We start from the raw sequence: 26164 nt of genomic DNA, 5'->3' as shown, positions 1-26164 counted from the left end.
AAGACCAACTCGTTTTTGCTTCGCTAGCCAGTTAGCTAAATTCTACAAACACCAACAAACTTTTACTTTCATAGACAAACAGTTGTTCATACTATAAATTAAACGCTACCTTTACAAAAATGCTACTACTCAGTCATGTATTCGGCTACAGTAAAACTTTAATCAGGATAAAACCGTATATTGAAAGCTAACAAACAGCAGTGACAGCATATCTAAACACTTTGACACAAATACTAAATGAAATACCATTCATAAACGTCCTTTAAAGGGTTAGTTCACCCAAAAATGAAAATTCTGTCCTTTATTACTCACCCTCATGCCGTTCCACACCTGTAAGACCTTTGTTAATCTTCGGAACACAAATTAAGGTATTTTTGTTTAAATCCAATGGCTCAGTGAGGCCTTCATAGGGAGCAATGACATTTCCTCTCTCAAGATCCATTAATGTACTAAAAACATATTTAAATCAGTTCATGTGAGTACAGTGGTTCAATATTAATATTATAAAGCGACGAGAATATTTTTGGAGCGCCAAAAAAAAAAAAAAAGACTTATTTAGTGATGGCCGATTTCAAAACACTGCTTCAGGAAGCATCGGAGCATAATGAATCAAGGGTGTCGAATCAGTGGTTCGGAGTGCCAAAGTCACGTGATTTCAGCCGTTGGCAGTTTGACACGTGATCTGAATCATGATTCGATACACTGATTCATCCATCGGATTTCAACTAAAATATCTTAATTTGTGTTCCGAAGATTAACGAAGGTCTTACGGGCGTGGAACGGCATGAGGGTAAGTAATAAATGACAGTATTTTCATTTTTGGGTGAACTAACCCTTTAAAAGCCGCGATTGCAGAGGTTCTGCTTGACCCTCTTCATCTGGGTCTGATTCGGGCTCAATTTGATACAGCAATATAGATGCCATTATTTACATTTCCACTGAAGCACATGTAATGGCTCTGGTAACAACAAATGGTAAGGGGCGTGGCGTTTCCGGACACTTCAGTGAATCACGATACACTGGGCCACCTAACCAATCTGAGCACATTGCGTATTTCGGAGGGAGTGGCTTCATAGAAGCAGGAAGTTAAATGAGCCGTTCAAATGATAATGGAAACAGAGGTGTAGAATAAAGGTAAAATATATGAAAAATAAGTTTTTTTTAAAAAACAAAGCATTAAGACATGTTAAACTGTGCCCCAAAAACACAATCAAGCCTAGAAAAAAACCACTGAACCACCCCTTTAAAACGTCTTAAAAAGCCACATATGTACACCAGGGAAATCTAAATTTTCTAGGGGACCATGCCCCCTTACCCCCCCAAACAAACAACATTTTCTGACCAGGGTAATTATGAAACCCTGCGTATGGCCCGGCTTATATTCTATCTAATGAAATCTGAGGTAAACGTGTATTTCTACAAATGTGCGCACTTTTGGACTAAAAGTTTGTATGTGTATGCACTGTGATCAAAAATAAATGGGGCCAAACGCGATTGAATGTAAAGGTTTGTGTCTCGTTATTCTATTACTAACTACCGATTGATTTTGCATTTCTATTAGAAATTTTGAATTATTAGTGTCATTGTAAATTGTGGTGCAAATATCTAAGCTATCTAATACTTCAAATCTCAAGGTTAAATCAGAAGATTTTTTGTAAAAATGTTTCTGTAACAGCTGCCAAAAAATAGTATATAGCTCCACTGTGGTTTTTAACAAATTTTCAACAAAAAAAAAACTTTTCAAAACATCCCTTCTTCTGTTTTTTTCACAAATTGCACCCTGTATATTTTATATACATATATTAAACATTGTTTGTACCATATTTGTCACTGTTTTAATTTTAATACAAAAATTATCTGGTCAAATAGTTGGATTTCTGTGCACTTCTGTGATTGTAGACAATGCATGACTTTTATTTTGGAGTGACGACATGACGTCATAAGACTGCGCCGCGCTCCTGCATCTGTTGTGATTCTGCTGAATAAAGGTTTGTTTTAAGAATTTAAGCTGTTTTAATCGACAGAAACAGTGTTGTAGTTTTAATAGTTTTACCAGCGATGTTAAAATAGTTTATTTACTATTTAATGTAACATTGTGATTCTTTATCTAACTGTAATGAAGGATATTTGTGTGAGTAAAGCTCATCCACTGATGAGAAACAGTAAACCTGCGTCTCATTTCTCTCTATATATCATAAATCAGTTTATCATGAACACGAGTTCAGTCTCTGGCGAGTAATGATGGAGAAACTGAACTTTTCAACTCCGAGTCAATTGAATCAAATACTTTGGTAAATGATTCAGTGAATCACGACACGTGCTGCTCAAACAGTGAACATGAACGACAACAACAAACACTAACAAACTAATCATGTTTTCATCAAAGAGTAATCATTTAAATATAATCATTAAATACCAAATGTAGATCATAAATATCTAAATATGAAGTTTATTAATTTGCAGCGTTAGTTTTGCGTGTTTTTGTTTGAACAGGTCCATTTAAGACCATTAACTCTGTTAATTATTCTCTTCTTAAAGATGGTGATTATTAAAGAGGAGACTGAAAACATAAAGATGGAGTATATTAAAGATGAGACTGAAGACATGAAGATTGAGTTTAATAAAGAGGAGTTTGAAGAAATAAAGATTGAAGAAACATTCAGAGTGAAACATGAAGATACTGAGGAACAAACAGGTTGGTTTTATTCTCACAGCTGAACTCAGTCATTTGATCATTATTAAAATGTCCAGATCTACAGAAATAGAGAATATACAGAAGTATAATCTCAGATAATATTACAGAATCCATTCATTCCAGCATAATATCATTCAGTTATAAATTCCTTTTTAATTGATCATGAAATCGTTTAATTAAGGTTTGCACATGCTGAATGAATTCCCAGTTTCAAATGATTATTAAACAGCAGCACAAACTGTGTGAAATCAGCAGCCCTTCCGGCACACTCGGTGCCTGAATTCACTCAGTCGTTTCATTCATGTGGACTTACTATAGAGCAAGGGTTAGGGTTTGGTTTAGGGCTGGTTACTTGTAATTAAAGGGTTAGTTCACCCAAAAATTGAAAATCAAATCGAAAATTCTGTCATTTATTACTTACCCTCATGCCGTTCCACACCTGTAAGACAACATCACTTTAAAATTCAGTGTTTCCATTAAATGTGACCCCGGACAACAAAACCAGTCATAAGTCGCACGGGTATATTTGTAGAAATAGCCAACAATACATTTTTTGGTTCAAAATTATGCAATATTCAGTAAAGATCATGTTCTATTAAGATATTTTGTCCATTATTTTAGTCCATTATATTCAAACAAATCATGTATGAGCGTCTCTCTCTCTCTCTCTCTCTCTCTCCACACACTGATCACATGTTGTATTTCTGCACAGACACATTTCAGTACAGTCACGCTGTTTTCACACACATTCAGGACAATGTTTGGATTTGTCCTGTGTATGTTTCTGTGTATTTCAGTATATACAGGTGCTGGTCATATAATTAGAATATCATCAAAAAGTTCATTTTTTTATTATAAATTATTTTTAAAAATGAAACTTTCATATATTCTAGATTCCCTACATGTAAAGTAAAACATTTAAAAAGTTTTTTTTTTTTTTAAATTTTGATGATTAGAGCGTACAGCTCATGAAAGTCCAAAATCTAGTATTTCAAAATATTAGAATATTTCCTAAGATCAATCAAAAAATGGATCTGCAAAACAGAAAAGTTCAAGTTCTTTAAAGTATGTTCTTTTGTGCACTCAATACTTGATTGGCAGGACATATTACAGCAAACGACTTGCTCCTAGCACAAATTACTGCATCAGTGAAGTGTGGCATGGAAGTGATCAGCCTGTGGCACTGCTGAGGCACTATTGAGCCTTCAGATCATCTGTATATTGTTGAACTTCTTGTTGAAAACTTAAGTGTTTGAACTTCAGAACTTCAGTGTTTGAACTTCAGAAACTTCACACTAGACTTCAAGCAGCTTGGATTCTGTGCCTCTCCAGTCTTCCTTCAGACTCTGGGACCATGATTTCAACATGAAATGCAAAATTTACTTTTATCTGAAAAGAGGACTTTCGACCACTGTTCACTGTCCAGTTCTTTTTCTCCTTAGCCCAGGTAAGATGCTTCTGACGTTGTCTCTGGTTCAGAAGTGGCTTGGTAGTCCTTTTCCTGAAGATGTCTGAGTGTGGTGACTCTTGATGCGCTGACTCCGGCTTCATTCTACTCAATGTGAAGCTCTCCCAAGTGTTTGAATCGGCTTTACTTGACAGTATTCTCAAGCTTGCGGTCATCCCTGTTGCTTGTGCACCTTTGCCTACCCAATTTCTTCCTTCCAGTCAACTTTGCATTTAATATGCTTTGATATTTCACTCTGTAAACAGCCACCCCATTCAGTAATGACCTTCTGTGACTTACTCTCTTTGTGGAGGGTGTCAATGATTGTCTCCTGGACCATTGCCAAGTCAGCAGTCTTCCCCATTAGTGTGGTTTCAAAGAACAAAAGATACCCGGAATTTATACTGTAGGGATGGTCATTTAATGAAACTCAAATGTAAATATTCTAATATTTTGAGATACTGGATTTTGGACTTTCATGAGCTGTACGCTCTAATCAACAAATTAAAAAAAAAAAACTTTTGAAATGTTTTACTTTACATGTAGGGAATCTAGAATATATGAAAGTTTCATTTTTTAAAATAATTTACAATAAAAAAATGAACTTTTTCACGATATTCTAATTATATGACCAGCACCTGTATGCAGGTCAAGGCGGTTGGTTTAGGTTTATTTGGCATCTTCATGTGGTCCTGTTCAGTATCGCAACTCGACTTGTCTAAAATGTAAACAAGCTCTTTTCTGCTGCACACACTATACACTGTGAATTCTCAAATGCGTTTTTGCTGTGGTGTTTTTTGTGTGTGTGTGCTTTAGTGTACATAAATGTATGAATTATATGGACTCGTATCATTTGGATATTTGGTGTCCTTTTGGAGTCTGTAAGTGTCCTCTTTTTGAAAAGACATCTAAACTTACCTTAAAAAAAGCTGAAAAATACAGTTTTGTGAGAATCACACTTCAAATCTGATGTATGCTTAATTTCCTGTAAGAGTGAGATTAATTGATTAATTGCGATTAGAAATTAAGCTATTGACAACCCTAATTTTGATGTTAAATCCACTATTGTATTATATATAATTGTTCTACAGTCTAAACACAGTATTTAGTTTAATAACATCAGAAGTAAATTATTATTATCATTAGCCATTGGCTAATAAATTCTCAGATTTGATTCGCCAGTGTGTGTGTTAAAGGCCAAGTATAAGTTTACAATAGATATATTTTCACTCGCATTGAGAGTTTCACTCTCTCTCTCTCTGTCAAGCGATCATTCTGTACTATTTCAATACAGCTCTATCGATGCGTACTTGTATTTAAAGTACCACAAACTCTAGTGAGACGCACGACTCGCCGTAGTTTTGCTGAGAGTGCTGTGTTTCTCACACACAGGCAGAGAGATTGAGAGAGCGAGAGTCTTGAATACCACTCTGAATCGACGCGCTACTCGTAAACGACATTCTTTGTTGTATTTTCCTGTCAAAAGTTCAGGAATTATTCAGGTTTTAAAGGCCACTGTCAAAGAAACCTGGGCTTCATTACACCTGAGCAGTGCCACAGACTGATCTCCTCCACGCCACGCCGCATTGATGCAGTAATTCAGGCAAAAGGAGGCCCAACCAAGTATTGAGTGCATAGAAATGAACATACTTTCCAGAAGCCTGACATTTCTGTTTAAAATATCCTTTTTTAATTGATCTTATGAAGTATTCTAATTTATTGAGATAGTGAATTGGTGGGTTTTTGTTAAATGTGAGCCAAAATCATCACAATTAAAAGAACCAAAGACTTAAAGTACTTCAGTCTGTGTGCATTGAATTTATTTAATACACGAGTTCCACAATTTGAGTTGAATTAGGCAAGGAAATTGTATAGCACATTTCATACACAATGGTAATTCAAAGTGCTTTACATAAAGAAGAGTCAAATACATAATAATAAAATGGAATGCATAAGAAATAGAAATAACAGTAAAAAGTTTCAGGGAGTTTTTTTTTGTCCATCAGAGCGGATCTAAATGGGTCTTCCTCACACGTCAGGGCTGCTGTCTAGCTCTACCTGTTAAGGCACTTCGAACTGATACACAAAGTTTCAATCTCCCCTTTTGCCAAGACACCTCAAACTGCGCCACACAGCACCAATCCCCCTTCCGGAGATATCTTAACTATGCAACGCAGTTCAAATTTCCCCTTTGGAAATGGATTTGTATACATCACATTTCATGTTGGGGTTGTATGTTTGGTCATGGGAGCTGATCAATTGTTGTTCATGGTTATTGTGCCACCAGCTGGCAGCAGTAAGTGTGGCACATATTCAAGCCTTTAAAATAGTCCTTTTATAGTTACAGTATTTTCTGGAACATAAGAAAACATTGGAACATTGAGGCCATTACTCTTTAATTTGTACATGCTTCTGCTTGGCAACATAATTAGAAAATACAAAATTTCTAGAGATTCTCTGCAGCCTCTCATGGACTGTCTTGAGGATATTAAATGCTGGATGGCAAATAATTTCCTCCAGCTTAACAATGAGAAAACTGAGGTGATTATTTTTGGACCCTCCAAAAACAGAAATTCTAGAGCCAATTACTTAGACAATCTTACTCCATATATTAAGTCACATGTAAAAAATGTAGGTGTTATCTTTGACTGTGAGCTTTGTCTTGAAAAACAAATGAGCTCAGTTGTTAAAAACAGCTTCTATCAACTGAGAATCATTTCCAGACTTAAATCAACACTTTCCTTTCAAGATTTGGAGAAAGTTATTCATGCATTTATCACATCACGGCTGGACTATTGTAATTCGCTGTACCTTTGCCTTCCTCAATCTTCATTGGCACGTTTGCAGATGGTCCAGAATGCAGCAGCTAGACCGTTAACTAGTGCAAAAAAACATGATCATATCACTCCAATTTTAGCTTCTCTTCACTGGCTTCCTGTCTTTTTCAAAATTCAATTTAAAATTTTGCTGATTGTTTTTAAAGCTGTTAATGGACAAGCACCATCCTATATCTCTGATCTTATTTATTTGAACTCAGCTCTTAGGTCCCTCAGGTCTGCCAGTAAAGCTCTCTTGCATGTCCCACGGTCACGTCTAAAATCGAAAGGTGACAGAGCCTTTGCAGTTGCTGCTCCACAGAATGAGCTGCCACCTGACATTAAGACCGCTTCCTCTATCTTTGTTTTTAAATCTAGACTTAAGACCTATCTTTATTCCTTAGCCTTTCCAGATTATTAAATTATGGATTAGTAATTGTTTTCTTTGTTTTATTTTATATCATTTTATATTTTATTGTATTTTATGATTGTTTTTGTACAGCACTTTTGAGCGCAGCCCTGGAGTACCTCAACAGGACACTTTGTAGATTTATTTGAAATATTAATTTCTGATCATGAGTTTCTAATAATGAGCTGATGAACCTAGAGCAGGAATACCCAATCCTGTTCCTGGAGATCTACATACATGCAGAGTTCAGATCCAACCCTGATCAAACACACCTGACTGTAATTATCAAGTGCCCCTGAAGATCTTAATTCACTGCTTCAGGCGTGTTTGATCAGGGTTGGATCTGAACTCTGCATGTATGTAGATCTCCAGGAACAGGACATCTAATGTTTCATTCCTATTCAACTGCGCTCTGTCTGTTTGATGCACATGTTCGTACTGGTATTTGTTCACTGAAGTTTAATAGAGCCTGTTGTCAGAAAATGCACACTTGGATGAATTTGTAACATTTACAGGTAAGAGTATAACCATAGTTACAGTATAACCAGTTTTGTGCTGAGGAAAACACATCTCATAAGCACTCATTCTTTCCGTCTAATGTCACTAGTGTGATCGCTCTGTACCGTGCCCTGGCCCGCTTGAAGGGGCAGTGAGATCGCTAACCGTGCCAGAGTACAGAATGGCTACTACTATTGTGTGTGCTATGTCTGACATTACAACAACAAATATCTTCTATTACTTATTGAATAGTAAAACACTTTTCAATTAATTTAATTAATTCGAGTATATTTAGGTTTATATCGGGTCTGGTTCTCACCTTATTGATGAACAGGAATTGTAGTTTGCAAATTCCTCCATCAATGTCAGCAATCTTCTAACAAGCTGATGATCTTAACCAGATGTGAAAAATAAAGGATACATACAAAATGTACAGTGGTGGGTCCCTTTGGACCAGGTTTGAAAACCACTGGTGTATAAGATCTATAGACGGGATGGGCAACTCTGGTCCTGGAGGGACACTATTCTGCAGAGTTTAGCTCCATCACAGCATTCACGACAGGTAAGCGCAGCTGTACCCCAAGTGAGCAGAGAAGATAACTTATGTGATAGGAAAATGATTTTGAGACATATGCTTCCTTTAAGTTTCATCGAGGGAGATATATTTACAGAAAATACAAAGTGCTGCTGTTAGAAACTTAGCTTAACACACTGTTATGTATTATCGTTATCTTTGTGTCTCTGCAACGTCTGTCAGTGCAGCTCGTTTTCTCACCCGAGCATGTGGATATTATAGTTTTTTCTCAACATGAACATGTGAAACAATATAAACACGATAATCATATACTGACTCGAGTGTATTATGTACATTACGTTTTGTACGATAACTGGCGCTGTCTGCTTTATTAGTGTTTTTCCCGTTCACGCTGCTTGAGCTTAAATGCTTTTGTTCTTTATATGTGTAACGTATGGGACGGGACAACGGAGTTGGAGATCCACATGCAGGCTTTATTAATAGGATGAGCGTAGTCGTACAGGCAGAGGGTCAAACACCAGCAAACAGATACAAGAAGGCAAGGCAAAAGAGTAATCCAATCACAGGCAAAGGTCTAGGCAGGCAGCAAACGATCATCAACAAGGAAACGGTCCAGGCTCAAAAACACAGGCAAGGATCAAGGAACACGGAGACAAGGTCGGATACAAGGCTAAACAATAGCTGTGTCTCATTTCGAAGGCTGCGTCCTCCAGAGGTCGCATTCAAAGGTTGCATACGTCATTGAGGCTGTATCGTTTCAGAAAAGTAAGCAGGACTCTCCGAACGCGACCTTTGAATGCGTCCTTTCACAGGAATTCGGAGGATGCATGAGGTGTATCCTTCGCTGCTGCAGATAGCCCACAATTCTTTGTGTCTCTGTTAACAACCGTCATTTATTTGAAAAAAATAAAAAATAAATGGCGGCGTCGGCAAATGTACATACAAGCGAAGATGTGTTTAGATGTAAGTAGTTTCAAGCTTGTTTTTGTTTTTAAACTTTGCTCTTCCTAATATCCTCCTCTTTTGTCTCTGTAACGGATATCTGTTGTACATAAGCCAGCTCCTCAAGCATTAACAAAAAAAAAAAAAAAAGTAAATACATTTTCTTTTCAAATTACATACAAATTTATTAATAATTTTTCATCAATTGGCTGAGAGCGCAACGAGGCTGCCGTGAACGCGTTGGCATAGCAACGATATACTTCCTGTTTCCTTTCCTGCCTGTGTGTCCTACAAAAGACGTCTCGTTTAATTCTGGCTAAGGACACTCCATATACCGCATCCTTCACAGAATTCATCCTCTTGAGGATGCAGCCTTCGAAATTAAATTAAATGAGAGACAGCTATAATTTAGCAATGAGTGTGTGTGAGTGCAGCTTATAAAGTGTCACTGACGGGAAACAGGTGCGAGTGCATGATTGGTTCCTAGGTGGGGGATTGTGGGAAATGGAGTCCATATGATGATAATAGAACACAGACCCAGGGCACATGTAACAATATGTTTTGTTTGCACATATTGTTTAATGCTTTGAACTAAAAGAAACCCTTAAGATATAATGTAAGCTTGTTTTGTATATTGCCTAATCGTAAGCTTGTCTAGAAATGGTTACAAAATCTTGATGAATATAAAAAAATAACATCTTTCTCGTTTAACGTCATTTAAATGGACGAATATTAGTTTTTTACGAGCACATATATTCGAATACAAAATTTTGGAAAAATGCCCATCCCTAGTCTATGCGTCGGTTTTTAATTTATACTTCAGTGTCGTTGTCCGTGTCGACGTGCATGCAGAGTCCACGTAGTGTCCACGGTCTTGAGTATCAAGGCAAAAGCCAAAGAAGAAGCACCTTGTCATGTACGTTGTCAGAGAAGCAGCAAATAGGTAACGACTTTTGTTGCAGTTTGATTGCATGTGTCCCCTGAAACAATGTTTTTTCATTCCTATGGAAGTTGAAAACACCCTGTTACGAGGTTCAAACGTGTGGAAGGAAGATGACAGGGTCAGCGTGACTGGAACTCGTGGTTTATTCAGTTCTTATATGGTACAAACAAATAAAAGTTGTGCTCTCTGCACTCTCAAAACTTAATCAACATAAAGCTGTCAACACAGTAATCAAATTCCAGTCTCCACGAGTGTCCAGTCAGTCTCTCTCTCAGCCACTTCCTTTTTCCTGGTGGCTTTATCTGGTCTTCCCATGTCAATTACTGCAACGAGACACAGGTGTTTATCATTTGCACTTGACCTACTTACGCACCGCTCGTCTCCTGCCTCTCTCTCCCGCTGCAGACCTCGCTGAACCACGCACCCCTTGCCACACACTCGCTCTTCTCTGATTGCTCCGCACCAATTTTTTGACCCAAGGGAGGGATTTTAACAGACCAATCACAGCGCTTGCGGTCTGGGTAGAATTGACACGTTGTTACATTTTTTAAGAGGTGCGCATCAGGCTACGTCATAGGCTACATGTGGTACTCACAGCCTACGCTGTACCTACAGCGTACATGTGACGCAGAAGTATAAATCAGCCTCTTCAGGAATAAATCAAGTATAAATCAAGTCTTCAGGAATGCTTGAAAATTACAGGCAGGTGTATTTGATTAGGGATGAAACTTAACTCTGCAAAAGAGTGGTCCTCCAGTACCAAAGCTGCCCATCCCTGATCCATAGGATACAAACATGTTGTTGGTTTTGATAAATGTCTAAATTGTTTTATGTCTATTTTTGCCCTAGACCTAATGGCACTGAAAGAAGCGAGTCAACTTAATGAAAGGCAAGAAGAGGAAGAACATTATTATAAACATGATTTCATGACTGGGGAAAGAGCGACACAGGCTTCCTCACAAAAAAGAGCTCAAAAGACTGGAACTAAAAGTTATTTCACCTGCCAACAGTGTGGAAAGAGTTTCACATGTGAAGAAACCCTTAAAGTCCACATGAGAATTCATACGGGACAAAAGCCTTACACCTGCCAACAGTGTGGACAGAGTTTCAGACATAAAGAAACCTTTAAATACCACATGAGAATTCACACTGGAGAGAAACCCTTCACCTGCCAACAATGTGGACAGAGTTTCACACATAAAGGAAGCCTTATAGGCCACATGAGAATTCACACTCGAGAGAAACCTTCCACCTGCCAACAATGTGGAAAGAGTTTCACACGTGAAGAAAGCCTTAAAGTCCACATGAGAATTCACACTGGAGAAAAGCCATATATCTGCCAACAGTGTGGAAAGAGTTTCAGTCATAAAAGAAGCCTTAAAGGCCACATGAGAATTCACACTGGAGAAAAGCCATATATCTGCCAACAATGTGGACAGAGTTTCAGTCATAAAAGAAACCTTATAGTCCACATGAGAACTCACACTGGAGAGAAACCTTTCACCTGCCAACAATGTGGAAAGAGTTTTACACGTGAAGAAAGCCTTAAAGTCCACATGAGAATTCACACTGGACAAAAGCCATATATTTGCCAACAATGTGGAAAGAGTTTCAGTCATAAAAGAAGCCTTAAAGTCCACATGAGAACTCACACTGGAGAGTAACCTTACACCTGTCAAGAGTGAGAAAAGAGTTTCAACAGAAAAGGAAGACTTGAAATCCACATGAGAATTCACACTGGAGAGAAACATTATGCCTGTCAACAGTGTGGAAAGAGTTTCAGTCGAAAAGAAAGCCTTAAAGACCACATGAGAACTCACACTGGAGAAAAGCCTTAAGGCAGGAACACACAAGCCGACAGTCAGTTGTTGGGTAGTTTTTGTCAGTCGGCCAACTAAGGCTATGTCCACACGAAGCCGGAGCTTACCCTATCCAGTCTTTTTTAATTTTCTCGTCTCAAGAAGTATCTGCGTCCACGCGAAACCTCTGAAACGAATCAAAACGATGTATATGCATGCCAGACCAGTATGTGGCGCTGTAATTCTGCCACAGAGATGCACTCAAAGCAGCAAATAAGACTTGGAGAATGTGCATAAACCTTGTGCGCTTTATACAAACTATAGTAAAGCTTAGAAATAATGCTTTATTTTGGCTACTATGTCGCGGAAGTTAAAATCAAAATTGACCTTATTTATTTTGTTATCTCAAATTGCTAGTTTTGTGTCAATCCACACAAAAAAATAGTTTGGCTTTGTAATATTTAATCAAAATCTGAAAATGCTCCTCCCCTCTGCAACAGTGCCCCTTCTCTAATGACATCAGTTTGACGGTTTGGGTTGGAAACGCTTAAACCACTCCCCTCCAATGGTTAGTCTGCTATTAACGAGAGATGGAGAGGAGGAGCGCTAAAATAAAACCCTGCCCTCTATTCAATATTCCATTTCACTTGGAAATACGTCACAACACTGGAGAAAAGTCATTTGCCACTTCCGGTTCACAGGGATTTTAATGCTGTATTTTTTTTTTCCTTTTTTTACAATATATTTACTGTATTTTCAGTTTGCATATCACATCAGATTACACAATGAATAACATGTCATGTAAGTCACAGCAAACATTTTGACCCTATTCTCCCTCCCAGCCCCCATTCCCAAACAAAGAAAAAGAAAGAAGAGAAGAAAAAAAGAGTTTTTTAAAGATACAGGTCTATGTAGGAGATCATGATGCTACCCTACTCCCTTAAAGCTTGTTCTTGTTGTAGCAGGTTAACAACATTAACATTGTGCTTTAAGAAATTATTAAATGGTTTACAGACATCTTTGAAAACATTTGGTTTCTTTTTGACAATATGTTATTTTTTCCATTGACGTGCTTGACGCCATTTCTTTAATCCACATCCCAATTCTTGGCTCATTGATATTTTTCCAATTGACAGCAATTATACGTTTAGTTTGTAAAAAACACGTCTATGAATCTGACCTCTTTGCTATGTAACTAATGAAGCAGGACTCAGGGTAGGATCCATATGCAAGCTTTAATTAAACAGAGTTTGTAGTCAGACAGGCAATGGCAGAACAACAGCAGACAGGTATGGCAGAGAGCAGGCAAAATCGTAGTCGAGGAACAGGCAATGGGTCAGGGTGGGCAGATAACAATCATAAATCCAAAACAGAGCAAATAGTCCAAAGGGCAGGCAGCAGAGAATCGTACACGGGGAACAGACAGGATAAGTAACAGGCAGACAGACAAGATAAATGACGCTCAGAATGGAAATCGCAGTAAACAAGACCTCGCAATAAGTGTGCGGATGTGAATGGCTTAAATAGTCCAGGTAATGTGCTGCAGCTGGGTGTGGTGATTAGTGATTGGTGGAGTGAATGTAGGTGATTGCCAGGGAGGATGATGGGAAATGAAGTCCGGGAATGACTGGAACTGTGAAATAACGTCCCCCTCCCGGAAGGCGCGTCCTCGCGCCGTGGGTGGCACAACCGGGGAGGGGGGGTGGGTGCCCTGGAGACCTACTGGCAGGTGAGTGCCCTGGAGACCTACTGGCAGGTGAGGGTGGATGTACAGATGGGTAGGAAGGTCTCCAGGGAAGGTCAAGGGACTCTAGGCACCATGGCGGGTCAGGTGCCTCGGGCAGCCACGGCAGTTCGGGAACCTTGGGACGCCAAGGCGGGTCAGGAGAGTCGGGCGGCCATCGCGGGTCGGGAACTGTGGGCGACCACGACGGGTCAGAGTTTGTGGGCGGCCATGGCGGGTCAGAGTTCGTGGGCGGCCATGGCGGGTCAGAGTTCGTGGGCGGCCATGGCGGGTCAGAGTTCGTGGGTGGCCATGGCGGGTCAGAGTTCGTGGGCGGCCTGGTGCGGAGTCGGGAGCTGGCTCGGGCTCTGGTGCGGAGTCTGGAGCTGGCTCGGGCACTGGTTCGGAGTCTGGAGCTGGCTCGGGCTCAGGTGCGGAGTCTGGAGCTGGCTCGAGGGCAAGGAACCTGGTTGGCGCCGGCAGGGCAAGGAGCTTGCGTGGCACAAGAATGGCCTCTGGGGCGGCCTCTGGGCCTACAGCGAGCTCTGGGGCGGACTCACGGGCTGGAACGGGTTCTGGAACGGACTCACGGGCTGGAACGGAGTCTGGAGATGACTCGGTCACAGGAGCTACCATCCTGTCCGTAGACACTGGCGGAACGGCCATCTTGTCCGTAGACGCTGGCGGAACGGCCATCTTGTCCGTAGACGCTGGCGGAACGGCCATCTTGTCCGTAGACGCTGGCGAGCTTGAGTGCGTAGCAACCGGCGGACTGGAGTGCATAGCAACCGGCGGGCTTGAGTGCGAAACGGCCGGCGGAGGCTTCGGAATGCCAGCTGCTCGTGCTGAAGTCAGCGGTGGATCGTCCACACTGGACAACAATCCTCTCCGCTCTAGGACGGATCCGGAGACGTGACGTGACTCTGGGCGATCAGCGGAGACGTGACGTGGCTCTGGGCGATCAGCGGAGACTTGACGTGGCTCTGGGCGATCAGCGGAGACGTGACGTGGCTCTGGAAGATCAGCGGAGACGTGACGTGGCTCTGGAAGATCAGCGGAGACGTGGCGAGGCTCTGGGAGATCAACTGTGACTTGACTTGATTCAGGAAGATCAACTGTGACTTGACATGGCTCAGGAAGAACAACTGTGACTTGACATGGCTCAGGAAGAACAACTGTGACTTGACATGGCTTATGAAGATCAACTGTGACTTGTCTGGGCTCAGGAAGATCAAATGTGACTTGACTTGGTGTTGTTGTGGCCGCCATTTTGTGAGTGCTTTTTAGTGGGGCAGCCATTACATGAGTAGCCAAGGTGTCGTATTCCTCTGCGACACCCGCAGTAAATAGAGAGCCAACAGTCAATAATGCAAATTCCAAAAAGCAACTAAGTGATGAACGTGGTCCCTCTTGTCTAAGTTTGTTCTGAAGAGGTTGGTTAACGCCATCACAAAAAAAGTCTATCAGCACAGTCAGGCAGATCTGAATAATACGCAATGTCTAAATATTCCTTGATATAATCCTCCAACAGTCTTGTGCCCTGCTTCAGCCATAACAACAATTGTGCAATGTTCCTACCGGGCCAGTGTTCTCCAGAAAAGCTGCTAGATCCTTGTTTTGGGCGAGGTCTTCTGTAACGAAGCGGGACTCAGGGTAGGATCCATATGCTAGCTTTATTTAAACAGAGTTCGTATTCAGACAGGCAATGGCAGAACAACAGCAGACAGGTATGGCAGAGAGCAGGCAGAATCGTAGTCGAGGAACAGGCAATGGGTCAGGGTGGGCAGATAACAATCATAAATCCAAAACAGAGCAAATAGTCCAAAGGGCAGGCAGCAGAGAATCGTACACGGGGAACAGACAGGATAAGTAACAGGCAGACAGACAAGATAAATGACGCTCAGAATTGAAACCGCAGTAAACAAGACCTCGCAATAAGTGTGCGGATGTGTATGGTTTAAATAGTCCAGGTAATGTGCTGCAGCTGGGTGTGGTGATTAGTGATTGGTGGAGTGCGTGCAGGTGATTGCCAGGGAGGATGATGGGAAATGAAGTCTGGGAATGACTGGAACTGTGACAGTAACATTGGGCTGATAGGATACATACCCAGGATGTTAATGCTGTATTTAGTGTATTTTGACATACTTAACACTAAAATTTGACTCGGCTCTATACATACAGCCCCTGTTGTAACAAAAAAAAAAAAAAACTTTCATCATCATACTTATGGCACCAGAAAATAAGTATCTGTGTGAAATTAAGGCTACATTCACATTGCAGCTGATTTTCCGCTCAAAAGAAGTTTTTGTTGTGTGTTTTTTTTTTTTTTTTTTTTTTTTTTTTTGGGTGAGGCTGTTCAGACGACCTTTAAATGTGGCCCATATCAGATGCTCATCTTCTACAAGACTCCATCCTGGATTGTTCGTCACAAGTGATTTGTCCATTCTCGCTTTCTTTACCTCTCTATTTTTCAGGTTTTTCATTTTCTTATTGTGTACATCCACACTTGCTCTTTTCACATTCCTCCTGTATTTTTTGTTTCTCAGTAGAGACTCAGTAGTGTCTTGTTTAGTTCCTTGTTCATCCCTTTGTATTTATGATATATGATGGCGCCAGCATGTTTGTTGGGATGTCGTCAGGCTTTGGAGTTTCCTTGTTTTATGTCATTTTGTACCTGTTCAGCTCTGGGCCTACTCTTGGCGCTTTTCTTCCAAATGCTAACTCCATGTTGTGTTACGATCGTCAAACTGTTATTAGCACTGGATGTCTTTATTGACGTTGGGACCCCTGGACTCAGGTCATCATGGCTTCACTCATCCTGCGTTTTTACTTTAGGTTCCTATGGAGCTTCTTCTGCGGGTTCTTTCCAGCAAAGAAAGAACGGTTGTTAGAAATGTGGAAAACAATGAGTTTTTTTTTAATTAAATCTGAGACCCTGTTTACACCTGGTATTAAGATGCATTTTGGTCAATCGGATCATTAGTAGACGAGGGAGACAGATACCCGTTTGCACCTCTGGGGCCTGATGTATAAACGTTGTGTACGCACAAAAAAGGCATTAAAGTGTGGGTAAGCATTTTCCATGCATATATCGGGATTTATAAAAAATAAGCTTGGCATAAATATGTGCGCACCGTACGCACACTCTTAACTGTGCGTAAGCAAAGTAATGAAGTAAAACAATGATTTTAAGTTCTGTTTTACCTCTGATATACACATCTAGATTAAATATGCCGCTCTCAACTCAACTATTTCTAAAGCATTTTTAAAAACCACAGTGGGTACCAAAGTGCTGTACATAAAAATAGCAAAAAATAAACAAATACATAACAAAATACATACAGTTTACAACACATTATTAAAAGTTAAGGAAAATAAATACATTTTTAACACCCACTGAAATGACCCTAGAGGAACCGCCGGACAAGACTAATCATTGGAGCGAAGAGATCTCAAAGGTTTATGTAAACTAATTAAATCAGAAATATACTCTGGTGCCAAGCCATGGAGAGATTTGAAAACATACAACAACACTATACAACAACACTTTATACTGGATTCTGTATCAAATCGATAATCAATGTAATGAACTCAATACAGGAGTAATATGGTCTCTTTTTTGGTACCAGCGAAAAACCTAGCAGCAGAGTTCTGAACCAGCTGCAGGCGAGAGAGGGAGGCCTGACTCACACCCAGATACAAAGCGTTACAATAATCCAAATGAGAAGACACAAAGGCACGAACAACCTTCTCCAAATCATTGAAAGAGAGGATAGACATCAACTTGGCTATAGATCTAAGATTAAAAATATATATTTTTAACAATGGCATTTATTTGACGATCAAATTTAAGCTCAGTCAAAAATAAAGCCAAGATTTTTCACAAAAGAAAGTATTTCCCAGGAAGCAATAACAGGTTGTCACTAGAATTCATACCACAATCCTTTCTGACCAAAGACAACAAACTCTCACTTGTCTTCATTCAATTGGAGAAAGTTGTTTGCCAACCAACACTTCATACCCCTTTAAATTTGATAAATAGGGTTCAGTCCAACATCCACAATTATTTCTAAACATCCAATTTCGGGGTGTCTCATCTTGTATTGGTCTTGATATCTTTTGACCCATGCTTCACCTAATCACAATTTTGATTTTTTTATTTGCCACACCACACCAAAGGGGTCTCTTTATAATTCTTTAATTATAATTATTCAGCCAATTTTATTAATTTGTCAAACAGAATATTCCCATCAACACTGTTTTCCGTCAGAGCGGATCTGCACGGATCTTCCTCGCACCGGAGGGATAACCAAAATATTTGTCAGGTAGCTGTGTGTTTAAACAGTACCCTTACAGACAAATCTTCCTGGACTAACTCTTAGAGCTCCATCCAAGGATAACACTACCTATTATGGGATGAGTTCAATCAATCCTACCACCACAGGAAATTATTAAAAACAACTTATCTGTGATGAAGGATGACCTCTCAGTCCCCAATCCTGTGTTTCTTGGGAATATCCCGGACGAGCCCCCAAACTGTTAGATCAAAATCTCAATAATAGGTAGAATATTTGTATTCTCGGTCATCAGTTTAAAAACAGGCGCCTCAACCCCTGTGATGTGTGGCAGCAGCAGCACGAGATCTCAGGAGAATGACCAAGCAGACACAGATCGAGTGTGGTACAAAGCATTCTCAGATTTATTCAGGAAGAAGGGTCATATTTATAGACATAGGTCAAACAACAATCTCCAGGATGGCTTGAGCATCCAATCATACAACTTAAGAATCAAACCTTACCATGTATGGCATTTCAAGAAATATAATAACAAATAAGAAATGTATGTGTGTCTTCAACTTCTGGTTACGTGTGAGTGTGTCAGTGTGTCCAAGGACTACTACTTCTTGTTTTGTCTAAGTAGGTTCATGATGTGCACAATAGAAAAATCCCAAGACACAGAGAAAGTCAAAAAGTGAAGCCCAAGAAATAAGAAATTATTTAACAGTCGTCTTATGTTTGAATAACTAAATTAATGCTATGCCAGACTATTTAAGTGACTATATTCTGATTATAAACTAAGTATTACACTATTGATGCTCAACATACCGTGGCTCCAGGCATATAGTCCATTGCTCGTTGCTCTGGAGCCAGAGCCTGTGCTCGTACAGGCAAACTAGAGCCCGTCACGAACCGGTCGCGTGTTTCCATAGACTTGAGGAACAAACGCTGATGTAACACTGCTGTGTGTTGTACCTGCCCATAACTAGTCTAAAAAACATTGCGCGTACCGCTGTTTGTGCAGGCAGTACAGCACTTCTGTTTTGCTGTTCACAGTATCTGGAGTTACTGTAGTGAACCGGCCGCTCTCATAAATCCTTTTCGGAGATAAACTGAAAGTGAAACCGTTGATTCACTCGCTCTCTCGCACATAGGGTCCCTCTCGCGTGCATAGTTTTAAATATTTAGATATAAATAACAATGTAGTGCAATGTTATTACATTGCTCAACGAGACAGTGACAGCATTTCTCCGCCCCCTCTCCCCGGCTCCGTTCAGAGGTATCGAAATTTGGTAACAAATGACAAGACAAACAATTACAAGTTTTTGATACTCGATAGCATCGAGTCAATTCGGTCGGTACCTAAAAAGTATCGGATTCGATACCCAGCCCTATACGCGAATCTAATATATTGACATTAGGAGTGTAATGGTACATGTATCCGTACCAAACCGTTTCGGTACAGGGCCTTCGGTTTGGTGCACGTGTACTGAATGCATTACATTGCAACATTGTTTCATATAGAAAGTAAAACGCAGAGCTTATTGCGATTATTGGTGGTTAGGCTACAAAGTGTCATCCTTCAAATTCTGTCCACGAAATCACGAAATTCAAAATGCCGTTTTGACACGTTTTGATGTGGCTTGACAGATCTCTGTACAGGCGCCTCAGTTCAACCGGCAGTGCGGAGTGCGAGTGAACGTGATCATCTCTTCCTCACTGGTTAGGCTACAGAATGAACTTAAATAAACATCTGAATGTATGTTGAAAGATACAGTACAACTTACTGAAACATGTAATATCTCGTGTTATGACTTATTGAGTGTTTAAATGGCAGAAAGTCAATAAAACAGCTTGTAAACAATGTCATGTAGTATTTACCTCAGAAAAGCCATATAGTGTCCACAGCTTGTTAGTTCGCCAGAGAAATGAACTCTTTGGCTTAATATATGCACTGTATTAGCTCATATATTAATTATATTTTACTTAACCTGTTAGCAATGTCTTGATTATTTAATGCATGTTTAAATAAATCTGTAATGAAAACGACAGCCACTGTGTATAAATGACATATATAATATAAATGATATAATATATATCAACAACGAATTGGAGTAAAACTTAATTTTATAATTAGATTTAGAAGTTAATGCAAAAACTGCCTTATGTGCAGCTTACATGTTTGCATACAATTTGTTGTTTGAGTGTTGATTATTATATCTAAAAATAAAAAGCGATTGAATTTAGGCTAATAGTTTGGGCTCAGTTGTTAACCTTTAATATTATAGTAGCATAATGTTTAAGGAAGGGCTACCTACATAGTTTATAACATCAGCAAAGATAATTTATTTTTTATCCTTAAAGTTTCTTATAATTTAATTTGATATATTTAAAGACAAAAACACAATTTGTTCAGTAAACTACTGTTCAATACTAAAAAAATAAAAATTTATGTTTAGTTTTCTCCCCACCTGCTGTACCGAATCCGTACCGAACCGTGACTTCAAAACTGAGGTATGTACCAAACCGTGAGTTTTGTGTACCGTTACACCCCTAATTGACACGCATCTGATTTTCTCTCAACTGTTTACTTTAACTTTACACTTAACCAATGCTGTATTTGACAGGATTAGCAAAATAAGATGTTTGTACAGGAAGTGCCTTATCTCAAAAATACTAAGTCTTAGAGGCATGGGACTAGGTGCACTTGAAAGCTCTCAGTGAGTCCTTTCTAAATATATAAATTTGTCACTGGTCCTTTCCTGGGCGGAGTTAAGACACCAAATGTAATTGTGTTAAAAATTATCTCGGCCTAGGAACGTCTCGATGAGTTCTTTCCAACGACACCTGGATCGAGTCGCTGGGATATTCCTAGGCCAAGATATTTTTTAAAAACCTGATTATATTTTGCCTCATAACTCCGCCCCCTAATGTCACTGAGTTAAGACACTGATCTCATTCAAAAGGGCTCTCCGAGACCTTTCCAACAACACCTATCTTATCCATCAGTGAACTTCTTAATACCTGACAAGGCCACTTCCTGTTTGCACAGGAAGTGCCTTATCTCAAACATGCAAAGTCTTAGAGACATGGGACTAGGCTCATTTCAAAGGTTTACAAAACCTTTACAAAAATACATAGTTTATGCTGACACAAAAACAGAATAATTCCCCCTCACCATTTTTTCCGGGCTTGGGACCGGCACTGACATTACACAGTATGTAATGTCAGAGGCTGGGTTACAGATTTTTTTTTTTTTCTATATTTTTTTCTGTTTTTTTTATTTGTTTGTTTGTTTTTCAAATAACATCCCTAACCCTGACTTAGCTAGTAATGATAGAACTACTAATATATAACAATTAATATACCCTTTACATACCCTAATATACAATTTCATAAATTCATAAACAAATCATAGACTACTAACACTAAAGCTGTTCAAGTTTTTATCCAATCTTTTTTTTTTTTTAAATTCTCAAAATAAAAAAAACACACACATGACTTAAAAAAAAAAAAAAACTTCACTAAACCTAACCCACCACCAGCACCTTCAAAGCCTAACTTAGATGTTAGTTGTTAGATAATTAATAGTAAACTAATAATACAGACTGATTATAAGTACTTCATAAATGATTGACTAATAACCCTGACCCTGTTCAACTAACACCCCTTACCCCTTCATTTCAGCATTTTCTGGCGTTTTTGGTAAAATGCACGATAGCTGTGCACAGCAATCATCATCCTCTCACACTCCTTCACATATTTACTGCATCGTCCACTTCCTCACACACACTTTCTGGAAAATCTCTCTTCTCCTTCACTGTTTTTGGAGCTGCAACAGCTGCAATCTTAAGTTTATGTGGTATTGTCTCGTGCAATGCCAAAAACATGACACAACCTGCAAAGACCACAGATGTGCCCGGGTCACTGGAAGCTCCTCTGTGAGCACTCGCAGCTGATCAAAGCTTATGAAGTCGCCATTTTGGATAATCGCAATGCAGCTGACAAATGTCATAACTTTAACAATGTCCTGCTGCTCCAAGCCTATTTGGCAGCCTAACAAGAACATCCTTCACCCAAGGCATGCCATGCTCCAAATACTTCTGTGTGTTTCAGCTGAAACACAAACCATGCCTCTCCATTTCCAGGAACAGAAGGCTCACCACTCGCACCTCTGTCGATGACATTTCACTGCCGATGTGAACTTCCCAAAAGTCTTTGAAGTTCCAGCTGACCTTTCTGTTGTCCTTGATAGTCCATTATCTCAATGCTGGAAAATAACGCAGCTTGTGTTCCTGGAACTCAGCCTTGAGACATGACCAGCTTGAGCAACCATTTGCTTTGCCCTGCAGAAAGTGTGTGGGTACACAAAAGCAGCTTCATTTGCCAGGCTCTCACAAAGACCCTGGACCGACATGAAGCCCTTAAGTGTACCCGGGCACCTAGATTGCTGCAGGGACAAAAGAGAAGGACTATCACCAGCTCTGCCCCTACAACTGACATACCAGCAGTCACCGAGTCTGAAAAAGTCTGCGGCAGGTCCGGTGTTAGCTGGTCCTGTAGTAGTGAATCCCTGTGCGGCAGGTCCGGTGTTAGCTGGTCCTTTAGCGATGAATCTCTGGCTGTCAGGTCTGTTGGTGACAACGCTCTGAGTGGTATTGTTGTCGAGTTGGCAGGGGGTAGGTGGTTGTTTGTCCTCACTAACAGAGTCTGATTCTTCACTCATGTCAGAAAAAAACTTCCTGTTTGGCCTAAAACCATATTTGAAACAGAAAAATCAGTAAAACTGGGGTTCTTAAACTTTAAGCAGTTGACATTAAAGGTACATTTTAGTAGAAAATCAAAATGATCATATATTAACCAGCACAAACATGCAAGGTACTTTCTCCCAAATCTTAGTTAGCACAAAATAAATATAAATAAACAGAAGGTATGATGATATTTAAATAATTCTGTCATTAAATTAAGTTAATAAAGCTTGTAGCAAGTTTTTGGTAACACTTTACTTGAAGGGGTGACATGACAGCTTCATAATCATGACATGACACGTCATGAATATGAAGGAGGTTTTATGCATGTTTATGACAACTGCCATTCGCTCAATTGTCATTTTTAATGCAAAATCTGAAATGTCTTTCTTACAACAACTTGACATAAACCGATCATAACCTGTCAGTGTCTTTGTCATGACAACTTGATATTACCAAGACAAAATAACCTGTCATAAATCTGTCATAAAATGACATAGCAGATTAATTATAAAACATAATAAACTATTTAGCTTTATGGGTTAACATTACATTAAACTGTCATGTGGTTGGTTTTGACATTGGCTGTCATGAGGCCATTCATTATAATAGTGTCATGAATATTTCTGACCACTTTTTTTTTTTCAGTGGTACAAGTTGAATTTGTCATTAAAATGTCATTAAGTGTAAATACTCTGTCAAATAATTTTATGACAGTGTCATGAATATTTTTTCTGCAGTGGGACAAGTTACACTTGTTATTAAATGTTAAGTTATATTACTGTCAAATCATTTTAAATACCTTAACAAAATGCAACAGACATGTCAAAAGATTATACTTAACTTTATGTACAGGTGCTGGTCATATAATTAGAATATCATGAAAAAGTTAATTTTTTTATTGTAATTTATTTAAAAAAATGAAACTTTCATATATTCTAGATTCCCTACATGTAAAGTAAAACATTTCAAAAGTTTTTTTTTTAAAATTTGTTGATTAGAGCGTACAGCTCATGAAAGTCCAAAATCCAGTATCTCAAAATATTAGAATATTTACATTTGAGTTTCATTAAATGACCATCCCTACAGTATAAATTCCGGGTATCTCTTGTTCTTTGAAACCACACTAATGGGGAAGACTGCTGAATTGGCAATGGTCCAGGAGACAATCATTGACACCCTCCACAAAGAGAATAAGTCACAGAAGGTCATTACTGAATGGGGTGGCTGTTTACAGAGTGAAATATCAAAGCATATTAAATGCAAAGTTGACTGGAAGGAAGAAATTGGGTAGGCAAAGGTGCACAAGCAACAGGGATGACCGCAAGCTTGAGAATACTGTCAAGTAAAGCCGATTCAAACACTTGGGAGAGCTTCACAATGAGTAGAATGAAGCCGGAGTCAGCGCATCAAGAGTCACCACACTCAGACATCTTCAGGAAAAGGACTACCAAGCCACTTCTGAAACAGAAACAATGTCAGAAGCATCTTACCTGGGCTAAGGAGAAAAAGAACTGGACAGTGAACAGTGGTCGAAAGTCCTCTTTTCAGATAAAAGTAAATTTTGCATTTCATGTTGAAATCATGGTCCCCGAGTCTGAAGGAAGACTGGAGAGGCACAGAATCCAAGCTGCTTGAAGTCTAGTGTGAAGTTTCTGAAGTCAATAATGATTTGGGGGGGCCGTGATGTCTGCTGGTGTTGGTCCATTGTGTTTTATCAAGTGCAAAGTCAATGCAGCCAACTTCCAGGAGATTTTGGAGCACTTTATGCTTCCATCTGCTGACAAGCTTTATGGAGATGCTGATTTCCTTTTCCAGCAGGACTTTAGCACCTGCCCACAGTGCAAAAACCACTTCCAAGTGGTTTGCTGACCATGATATTACTGTGCTTTATTGGCCAGCCAACATGCCTGACCTGAATCTATGGGATATTTTCAAGAGAAAGATGAGAAACAGTCGATCCAACAATATACAGATGATCTGAAGGCTCAATAGTGCCTCAGCAGTGCCACAGGCTGATCACTTCCATGCCACACTTCACTGATGCAGTAATTTGTGCTAGGAGCAAGTCATTTGCTGTAATATGTGCTGCCGACCAAGTATTGAGTGCACAAATGAACATACTTTAAAGAACTTGAACTTTTCTGTTTAGCAAATCCATTTTTTGATTGATCTTAGAAAATATTCTAATATTTTGAGATACTGGATTTTGGACTTTCATGAGCTGTACGCTCTAATCATCAAAATTTAAAAAAAAAAAACTTTTGAAATGTTTTACTTTACATGTAGGGAATCTAGAATATATGAAAGTTTCATTTTTAAAAATAATTTACAATAAAAAAATGAACTTTTTCATGATATTCTAATTATATGACCAGCACCTGTATGTGCAGAATACACAAAAAGAAAACGGTCAACTAACAGAACTTGTTCTTCCTCACAAAGAGGGTTCCGAAATTTTCTGAAACAGAATGGAAAAAAAAGTAACAAAAAATAATTACCTGTGCTTCCTCAAACAGAGGGTTACAAAATAATCTCAACACATATATTTAGTGTTTTTGAGGGAAAACAACAGGATAACCTGTTCATAAAAAAAATAAATAAATAAATTAGGTGTACTTATACATTATTGGGAGGAGTTGGTGAATCTCTTGAGGGCATTCTTGTAGCGGCGGATGATTCCAGCCGTTGTGGTCACTGAACAAAAAAATAACCAACACAAATAAATAAACAAGGGCTTTTAAAACTATTGATTGTGAGTATTGGCACTTGTTGTTTGTAGTTAATTATGATTAAGTATTTTAATCACTTGACAGTCCTAATTAATACAAATATTAAAAAGGCAATTTTTCTCTAGATTTGAATTATTTTATTAAGTCATATAGTGTCATCCTTGCAGTATTAGATGTAGGTTTAATCTCAGGTAATGTTCTTTAAGATGCCAGACATCCCACCCTGCGATTTCCGGGCATCCGGGACATGCTATCGAAATGCGGGAGACTCCCGGAGCTTCTGGGAGAAGTGGTATGTTTGAGATGCATCTGTAAAATGGTGAGTAACTTATGTCTTCTGTGACGTGTTTAAGGTGGCGGAGCGCGAGTGTTGGGAATTCCTGTCAATTGTCTGTCATTGTTACAGATATGTAATAGCAAATGCGATTAATCGTGTCAGCTTCTTTTCAGGCAACAGCAGATATGAAAGATTTATACTAACTCTGCTGATTCACTGTGCATTCTCCTTTCAATTTACATAATAAAGGCTTTAATTTTTGACATCACAGACTGAGTTTTTCTTCAATTGCCAGACTATTTTTTCAAACTGAAAATCTTTTT

At 39.2% G+C, this 26164-nt stretch overlaps 2 protein-coding genes and 1 pseudogene across 2 annotated transcripts in view; all 3 read left to right on the top strand.

Moving 5' to 3' along the window:
- Window positions 1-26164, top strand: part of LOC127508848 (uncharacterized) — a 630120-nt gene that overhangs the window by 155084 nt on the left and 448872 nt on the right. The gene's annotated exons all lie outside the window — the stretch shown is intronic.
- Window positions 1890-13101, top strand: LOC127508846 (gastrula zinc finger protein XlCGF8.2DB-like; annotated as a pseudogene).
- The window catches only part of LOC127508849 (gastrula zinc finger protein XlCGF8.2DB-like), a 537748-nt gene continuing 513530 nt past the window's right edge, over window positions 1947-26164 (top strand). The window contains exon 1 of the mRNA XM_051887294.1: window positions 1947-1988. The gene's annotated coding sequence lies outside the window, so the exon portion shown is untranslated. The remainder of the gene's footprint in view (window positions 1989-26164) is intronic.

The sequence above is a fragment of the Ctenopharyngodon idella genome, chromosome 3 (genome assembly GCF_019924925.1).
Source record: "Ctenopharyngodon idella isolate HZGC_01 chromosome 3, HZGC01, whole genome shotgun sequence".
In the NCBI taxonomy this organism is placed as follows: Eukaryota; Metazoa; Chordata; class Actinopteri; order Cypriniformes; family Xenocyprididae; genus Ctenopharyngodon; species Ctenopharyngodon idella.
Note: the sequence above shows the minus strand (reverse complement) of the source record. Positions and strands in the feature narration are given on the sequence as shown.